Raw genomic sequence first — 8,878 nt, forward strand, 5'->3', positions numbered from 1 at the left:
GTGTATGTGACCAATAACATCTGTTAAATATGGACCAATAACATCTGCTGAATATGTGTATGGACCAATAACATCTGTTAAATATGTGTATGGACCAATAACATCTGTTAAATATGGACCAATAACATCTGTTAAATATGGACCAATAACATCTGTTAAATATGGACCAATAACATCTGTTAAATATGGACCAATAACATCTGTTAAATATGGACCAATAACATCTGTTAAATATGGACCAATAACATCTGCTGAATATGTGTATGTGACCAATAACATCTGTTAAATATGGACCAATAACATCTGCTGAATATGTGTATGGACCAATAACATCTGTTAAATATGGACCAATAACATCTGTTAAATATGGACCAATAACATCTGTTAAATATGGACCAATAACATCTGTTAAATATGGACCAATAACATCTGCTGAATATGTGTATGTGACCAATAACATCTGTTAAATATGGACCAATAACATCTGCTGAATATGTATATGGACCAATAACATCTGTTAAATATGGACCAATAACATCTGTTAAATATGGACCAATAACATCTGCTGAATATGTGTATGTGACCAATAACATCTGTTAAATATGGACCAATAACATCTGTTAAATATGGACCAATAACATCTGTTAAATATGGACCAATAACATCTGTTAAATATGGACCAATAACATCTGCTGAATATGTGTATGTGACCAATAACATCTGTTAAATATGGACCAATAACATCTGCTGAATATGTGTATGTGACCAATAACATCTGCTGAATATGTGTATGTGACTGACCAATAACATCTTTTAAAAATGTGTATGGACCAATAACATCTGATAAATATGTGTATGTGACCAATAACATCTGATAAATATGTGTATGGACCAATAACATCTGATAAATATGTGTATGGACAGTGTCAAAGACCCAGCCAAAGACCCAGTTAAAGACCCAGCCAAAGACCCAGTTAAAGACCCAGCCAAAGACCCAGCCAAAGACCCAGTTAAAGACAAAGACCTTTGGTCTTTAAATCTCCTGTGTTGTGCATTCATTGGTCAATAAATCTACTGTGTGGTGCATTCATTGGTCAATAAATCTACTGTGTTGTGCATTCATTGGTCAATAAATCTACTGTGTGGTGCATTCATTGGTCAATAAATCTACTGTGTGGTGCATTCATTGGTCAATAAATCTACTGTGTGGTGCATTCATTGGTCAATAAATCTACAGTGTTTGTGTCTTATATGAAATACTAAGGTAAGAATATGAACCAATGGGAAATTAAACCAAAAAAACAATAGCAATATAAACTAATAACATCTGCTAAATATGTGACCAATATAAACTATAGCTCCATTAATATTGATTATACACCCATCATTATGGGTCTGAAACGGTACCTCATCTCCTATGTGTGACTGTTAATAAGAGGGTTAGTATGTACAAGTACCTCTGAGTAGAGAGTGTGTACAAGTACCTCTGAGTAGAGAGTGTGTACAAGTACCTCTGAGTAGAGAGTGTGTACAAGTACCTCTGAGTAGAGAGTGTGTACAAGTACCTCTGAGTAGAGAGTGTGTACAAGTACCTCTGAGTAGTGAGTGTGTACAAGTACCTCTGAGTAGTGAGTGTGTACAAGTACCTCTGAGTAGTGAGTGTGTACAAGTACCTCTGAGTAGAGAGTGTGTACAAGTACCTCTGAGTAGTGAGTGTGTACAAGTACCTCTGAGTAGTGAGTGTGTACAAGTACCTCTGAGTGGTGAGTGTGTACAAGTACCTCTGAGTAGTGAATGTGTACAAGTACCTCTGAGTAGTGAGTGTGTACAAGTACCTCTGAGTAGAGAGTGTGTACAAGTACCTCTGAGTAGTGAGTGTGTACAAGTACCTCTGAGTAGAGAGTTTGTACAAGTATTTCTGAGTGGTTGCTGTCTGTGTCATCCCTGGCTCCTTGGTATTGAGTAGAGGAGCTAAGGAGCTGTCAACATGTCAGGCTGTGGATGACAGACAACGAGACAGAGTACCCAGGGTGATTCCACACCAGCGGAACCTGTCTCTGCTGTGGGTCTGTCACTTTCACCACTGTGGCACAGTCCCTGCTGGGAGCCCCCTCTGCTGATCTCTCTCTCTCTCTCTCTCTCTCTCTCTCTCTATTTCAATTGAAGGGGCTTTATTGGCATGGGGAACACATGTTTACACTGCCAAAGCAAGTGAAATAGATAATAAACAAAAGCGAAATAAAGAATATAAAATGAACCTCTCCCTCTCCTCTTCTCTCTCTATCCCTCCCTCCCTCCCTCTCTCTCTCTCTCTCTCTCTCTCTCTGTCTCTCTCTCTCTCTCTCTCTCTCTCTCTCTCTCTCTCTCTCTCTCTATCCCTCCCTCCCTCCCTCCCTCCCTCCCTCCCTCCCTCCCTCCCTCCCTCCCTCCCTCCCTCCCTCCCTCCCTCCCTCCCTCTCCCTCTCTCTCTCTCTCTCTCTCTCTCTCTCTCGTTCTACTCCTCTCTCCCCCCTCTCTCTCTCTCTCTCTCCTCTCTCTCTCTCCCTCTCTCTCTCCTCTCTCTCGCTCTCCTGCTCTCTCTTTCTCTCACTCACCTCTCTCCTCCTCTCTTTCTTGTTCACTCTCCTTCTCTCCCTCTCCTTCATGGGTGATGGAATGCTCCCTCTCCCCCTACCTCCCCCTCTTCCCCTTTCTCTCCCACTCCCTCTCTCCCCCCTCTCCCCTCCTTCTCCTCCATAATGGTTGGTAATGAGGGATGTCAGAGACAGAGATAGAGTAGAGAGGGGGAGGAGGGAGAGAGAAAAGAGGAGGAGGAGGGGATATTGGGGATATGTCATAGAGAGAGGGGGGGAGGATAATGGGGGATGTCGTTAAATTCACATTTATACTCATTAGGCCTAAATGACTGATTACTTTGTCAGGAGAGAAAGAGAGTGAGATGGCTGAGTTGTGAGTGAGGGAGAGAGATAAAGGAGAGATGGAAGCAACAGAGGAAGAGACAGAGGAGACAGAGAGGGAGAGAGAGACAGAGAGGGGGAAAGGGACAGAGGAAGAGAGGGGGGGAGAGAGAGGGAAAGGGACAGAGGAGGATAGAGAGAGTATTAGTTTATTTTATTCCCATTAGCTTTTGCCAAAGCAGCAGCTACTTTTCTTGGAGTCCACACAACAACAACAACAACAAAACACAACAAGTAACAAAACACAGACAGACAAGAACAGCTACACAAATGTCAAATACAACGATATACAAACAATACAACTAAAGGCGAATGTGTGTAGATTGAGTGTGTTAGAGTTTTACTCAAATTTTTGTTTGAGTAATACGAGATGGAAGGGAGTTCCATGCGATCACGACTCTGTATAAAACTGTGTGTTGCTGTCAATTCATTTTGGACTTAGGGAACTGAGAAAAGACCCTGGTGGTATGTATTTTGGGGTATGTCTTGGTGTCTGAAGAGACCCCTGGTGGCATGTCTTGTGAGGTATGTATGGGGTGTCTGAGCTGAATGTTATTTGATTATGCAGACAATCTGGAATTTTATTACAGTAATTTTTCTCATAAAAACTAGACGAGAAGCAGTTCATCTCTCTCGTCAAACCTCAACCAGGAAAGACTGGCATCCATGTTGTTGATGTTAGTTCTGTATGGACAGTTAAGGGCAAGGCGTGCTGCTCTGTTCTGTGTCAGCTGCAGCTTCGCCAGGTCTGTCTTTGTTGCACTTGACTATATTACCAGACAGTAATCAAGATGGGACAAGACTCTCTCTCTCTCTCTCTCTCTCTCTCTCTCTCTCTCTCTCTCTCTCTCTCTCTCTCTCTCTCTCTCTCTCTCTCTCTCTCTCTCTCTCTCTCTCTCTCTCTCTCTCTCTCTCTCTCTCTCTCTCTCTCTCTCTCTCTCTCTCTCTCTCTCTCTCTCTCTCTCTCTCTCTCTCTCTCTCTCTCTCACCCTATCCTCTCTATCTCTCTCTCACCCTTCCCTCTCTATCTATCTCTCTCTCACCCTTCCCTCTCTATCTCTCTCTCTCACCCTACCCTCTCTCTCTCCCACCCTTCCCTCTCTATCTCTCTCTCACCATACCCTCTCTCTCTATCGCTCTCTCTCAACCTACCCTCTCTATCTATCTATCTCTATCTCTCACCCTACCCTGTTACGGTGCGTGAATGAGGACCCAAAAGCGAATTAACGTAAACAGAGCTTCTTTAATAACAAAACAAAACGTAGGCTCAGATGGACCGGCAGGTTCCGACAGGACAGGACAAGGTTGCAGCAAACATGACGATAGTCTGGTTCAGGCATGAACAACACAAACAAGAATCCGACAAAGACAGGAGCAGAAACAGAGAGAGATATAGAGGACTAATCAGAGGGAAAAAGGGAACAGGTGGGAAAAGGGGTGACGAGGTAGTTTGGAGGAGACAAGGCACAGCTGGGGAAAAGAGGGGGAGAAAAGGTAACCTAACAACGACCAGCAGAGGGAGACAGGGTGAAGGGAAAGGACAGAAACAAGACACAACATGACAGTACATGACAGTACCCCCCCACTCACCGAGCGCCTCCTGGCGCACTCGAGGAGGAAACCTGGCGGCAACGGAGGAAATCATCGATCAGCGCACGGTCCAGCACGTCCCGAGAGGGAACCCAACTCCTCTCCTCAGGACCGTACCCCTCCCAATCTACTAGGTACTGATGACCACGGCCCCGAGGACGCATGTCCAAAATCCTACGGACCCTGTAGATGGGTGCGCCCTCGACAAGGATGGGGGGGGGGGGGGAAGACGAGCGGGGGCGCGAAGAACGGGCTTGATACAGGAGACATGGAAGACCGGGTGGACACGACGAAGGTATCGCGGAAGAAGAAGTCGAACTGCGACAGGATTAATGACCTGAGAAATACGGAACGGACCAATGAACCGCGGGGTCAACTTGCGAGAAGTGGTCTTAAGGGGAAGGTTCTGAGTGGAGAGCCAAACTCTCTGACCGCGACAATATCTAGGACTCTTAGTTCTACGCTTATTAGCAGCCCTCACAGTCTGCGCCCTATAACGGCAAAGTGCAGACCTGACCCTCTTCCAGGTGCGCTCGCAACGTTGGACAAAAACCTGAGCGGAGGGGACGCTGGACTCGGCGAACTGAGATGAGAACAGCGGAGGCTGGTACCCGAGGCTACTCTGAAAAGGAGATAGCCCGGTCGCAGACGAAGGAAGCGAGTTGTGGGCGTATTCTGCCCAGGGGAGCTGTTCTGACCAAGACGCAGGGTTGCGAAAAGAAAGACTGCGTAAGATGCGACCAATAGTCTGATTGGCCCGTTCTGCTTGACCGTTAGACTGGGGGTGAAAGCCGGAAGAGAGACTGACGGAAGCCCCAATCAAACGGCAAAACTCCCTCCAAAATTGAGACGTGAATTGCGGACCTCTGTCCGAAACGACGTCTGACGGAAGGCCATGAATTCTGAAAACATTCTCGATGATGATTTGTGCCGTCTCTTTAGCAGAAGGAAGCTTAGCAAGGGGAATAAAATGAGCCGCCTTAGAGAACCTGTCGACAACCGTAAGAATAACAGTCTTCCCCGCTGACGAAGGCAGTCCGGTGACAAAATCTAAGGCGATGTGAGACCACGGTCGAGAGGGAATGGGAAGCGGCCTGAGACGGCCGGCAGGAGGAGAGTTACCGGACTTAGTCTGCGCGCAGACCGAACAAGCAGCCACGAAGCGACGCGTGTCATGCTCCCGGGTGGGCCACCAAAAGCGCTGGCGAATGGAAGCAAGCGTACCCCGAACGCCAGGGTGGCCGGCTAACTTGGCAGAGTGAGCCCACTGAAGAACGGCCAGACGAGTAGGAACGGGAACGAAAAGAAGGTTCCTGGGACAAGCGCGCGGCGACGGAGTTTGAGTGAGTGCTTGCTTTACCTGCCTCTCAATTCCCCAGACAGTCAACCCGACAACACGCCCCTCAGGGAGAATCCCCTCGGGGTCAGTGGAGGCTACTGAAGAACTGAAGAGACGAGATAAAGCATCAGGCTTGGTGTTCTTAGAGCCCGGACGATAAGAAATCACGAACTCGAAACGAGCGAAAAACAGCGCCCAGCGCGCCTGACGCGCATTAAGTCGTTTGGCAGAACGGATGTACTCAAGGTTCCTATGGTCAGTCCAAACGACAAAAGGAACGGTCGCCCCCTCCAACCACTGTCGCCATTCGCCTAGGGCTAAGCGGATGGCGAGCAGTTCGCGGTTTCCCACATCATAGTTACGTTCCGACGGCGACAGGCGATGAGAAAAATACGCGCAAGGGTGGACCTTGTCGTCAGAGAAGGAGCGCTGAGAAAGAATGGCTCCCACGCCCACCTCTGACGCGTCAACCTCGACAATGAACTGTCTAGAGACGTCAGGTGTAACAAGGATAGGTGCGGATGTAAAACGATTCTTGAGGAGATCAAAAGCTCCCTGGGCGGAAACGGACCACTTAAAGCACGTCTTGACAGAAGTAAGGGCTGTGAGAGGGGCTGCCACCTGACCGAAATTACGGATGAAACGACGATAGAAGTTCGCGAAGCCGAGAAAGCGCTGCAACTCGACGCGTGACTTAGGGACGGGCCAATCAATGACAGCTTGGACCTTAGCGGGATCCATCTTAATGCCTTCAGCGGAAATAACAGAACCGAGAAATGTGACGGAGGAGGCATGAAAAGAGCACTTCTCAGCCTTCACAAAAAGACAATTCTCTAAAAGGCGCTGGAGGACACGTCGAACGTGCTGAACATGAATCTGGAGTGACGGTGAAAAAATCAGGATATCGTCAAGGTAAACGAAAACAAAGATGTTCAGCATGTCTCTCAGGACATCATTGACTAATGCCTGAAAGACAGCTGGAGCGTTAGCGAGGCCGAAAGGAAGAACCCGGTATTCAAAGTGCCCTAACGGAGTGTTAAACGCCGTCTTCCACTCGTCCCCCTCCCTGATGCGCACGAGATGGTAAGCATTACGAAGGTCCAACTTAGTGAAAAACCTGGCTCCCTGCAGGATCTCGAAGGCTGAAGACATAAGAGGAAGCGGATAACGATTCTTCACTGTTATGTCATTCAGCCCTCGATAATCTATGCAGGGGCGCAGGGACCCGTCCTTCTTCTTAACAAAAAAAAACCCCGCTCCGGCGGGAGAGGAGGAGGGGACTATGGTACCGGCGGCAAGAGCTACAGACAAATAATCTTCGAGAGCCTTACGTTCGGGAGCCGACAGAGAGTATAGTCTACCCCGGGGGGGAGTGGTTCCCGGAAGGAGATCAATACTACAATCATACGACCGGTGTGGAGGAAGAGAGGTGGCCCTGGACCGACTGAACACCGTGCGCAGATCGTGATATTCCTCCGGCACCCCTGTCAAATCACCAGGCTCCTCCTGTGAAGAAGAGACAGAGGAAACAGGAGGGATAGCAGACATTAAACATTTCACATGACAAGAGACGTTCCAGGAGAGGATAGAATTACTAGACCAATTAATGGAAGGATTATGACAAACTAGCCAGGGATGGCCCAAAACAACAGGTGTAAAAGGTGAACGAAAAATTAAAAAAGAAATGGTTTCGCTATGATTACCAGAAACAGTGAGGGTTAAAGGTAGCGTCTCACGCTGAATCCTGGGGAGAGGACTACCATCCAGGGCGAACAAGGCCGTGGACTCCCTTAACTGTCTGAGAGGAATGTCATGTTCCCGAGCCCAGGTCTCGTCCATAAAACAGCCCTCCGCCCCAGAGTCTATTAAGGCACTGCAGGAAGCTGACGAACCGGGCCAGCGTAGATGGACCGACAAGGTAGTGCAGGATCTTGAAGGAGAGACAGGAGTAGTAGCGCTCACCAGTAGCCCTCCGCTTACTGATGAGCTCTGGCCTTTTACTGGACATGAAGTGACAAAATGACCAGCAGAACCGCAATAGAGACAGAGGCGGTTGGTGATTCTCCGTTCCCTCTCCTTAGTCGAGATGCGGATACCTCCCAGTTGCATAGGCTCAGCACCCGAGCCGGCAGAGGAAGATGGTAGTGATGCGGAGAGGGGGGCAACGGAGAACGCGAGCTCCTTTCCACGAGCTCGGTGACGAAGATCAACCCGTCGCTCAATGCGAATAGCGAGTTCAATCAAGGAATCCACGCTGGAAGGAACCTCCCGGGAGAGAATCTCATCCTTTACCTCTGCGCGGAGACCCTCCAGAAAACGAGCGAGCAAAGCCGGCTCGTTCCAGCCACTGGAGGCAGCAAGAGTGCGAAACTCAATAGAGTAGTCTGTTATGGATCGATTACCCTGACATAGGGAAGACAGGGCCCTGGAAGCCTCCTCCCCAAAAACAGATCGATCAAAAACCCGTATCATCTCCTCCTTAAAGTCCTGATACTGGTTAGTACACTCAGCCCTTGCCTCCCAGATTGCCGTGCCCCACTCACGAGCCCGTCCAGTAAGGAGAGATATGACGTAGGCGACACGAGCAGTGCTCCTGGAGTAAGTGTTGGGCTGGAGAGAAAACACAATATCACACTGGGTGAGGAACGAGCGGCATTCAGTGGGCTCCCCAGAGTAACACGGCGGGTTATTGATTCTGGGCTCCGGAGATTCGAAAGCCCTGGAAGTGGCCGGTGGATCGAGGCGGAGATGGTGAACCTGTTCTGTGAGGTTGGAGACTTGGGTGGCCAGGGTCTCAACGGCATGCCGAGCAGCAGACAATTCCTGCTTGTGTCTGCCTAGCATCGCTCCCTGGATCTCGACGGCTGAGTGGAGAGGATCCGAAGTCGCTGGGTCCATTCTTGGTCGGATTCTTCTGTTACGGTGCGTGAATGAGGACCCAAAAGCGAATTAACGTAAACAGAGCTTCTTTAATAACAAAACAAAACGTAGG

Source organism: Oncorhynchus mykiss, chromosome 16 (assembly GCF_057628025.1).
Source record: "Oncorhynchus mykiss isolate SJ-2025 chromosome 16, ASM5762802v1, whole genome shotgun sequence".
NCBI lineage: Eukaryota > Metazoa > Chordata > Actinopteri > Salmoniformes > Salmonidae > Oncorhynchus > Oncorhynchus mykiss.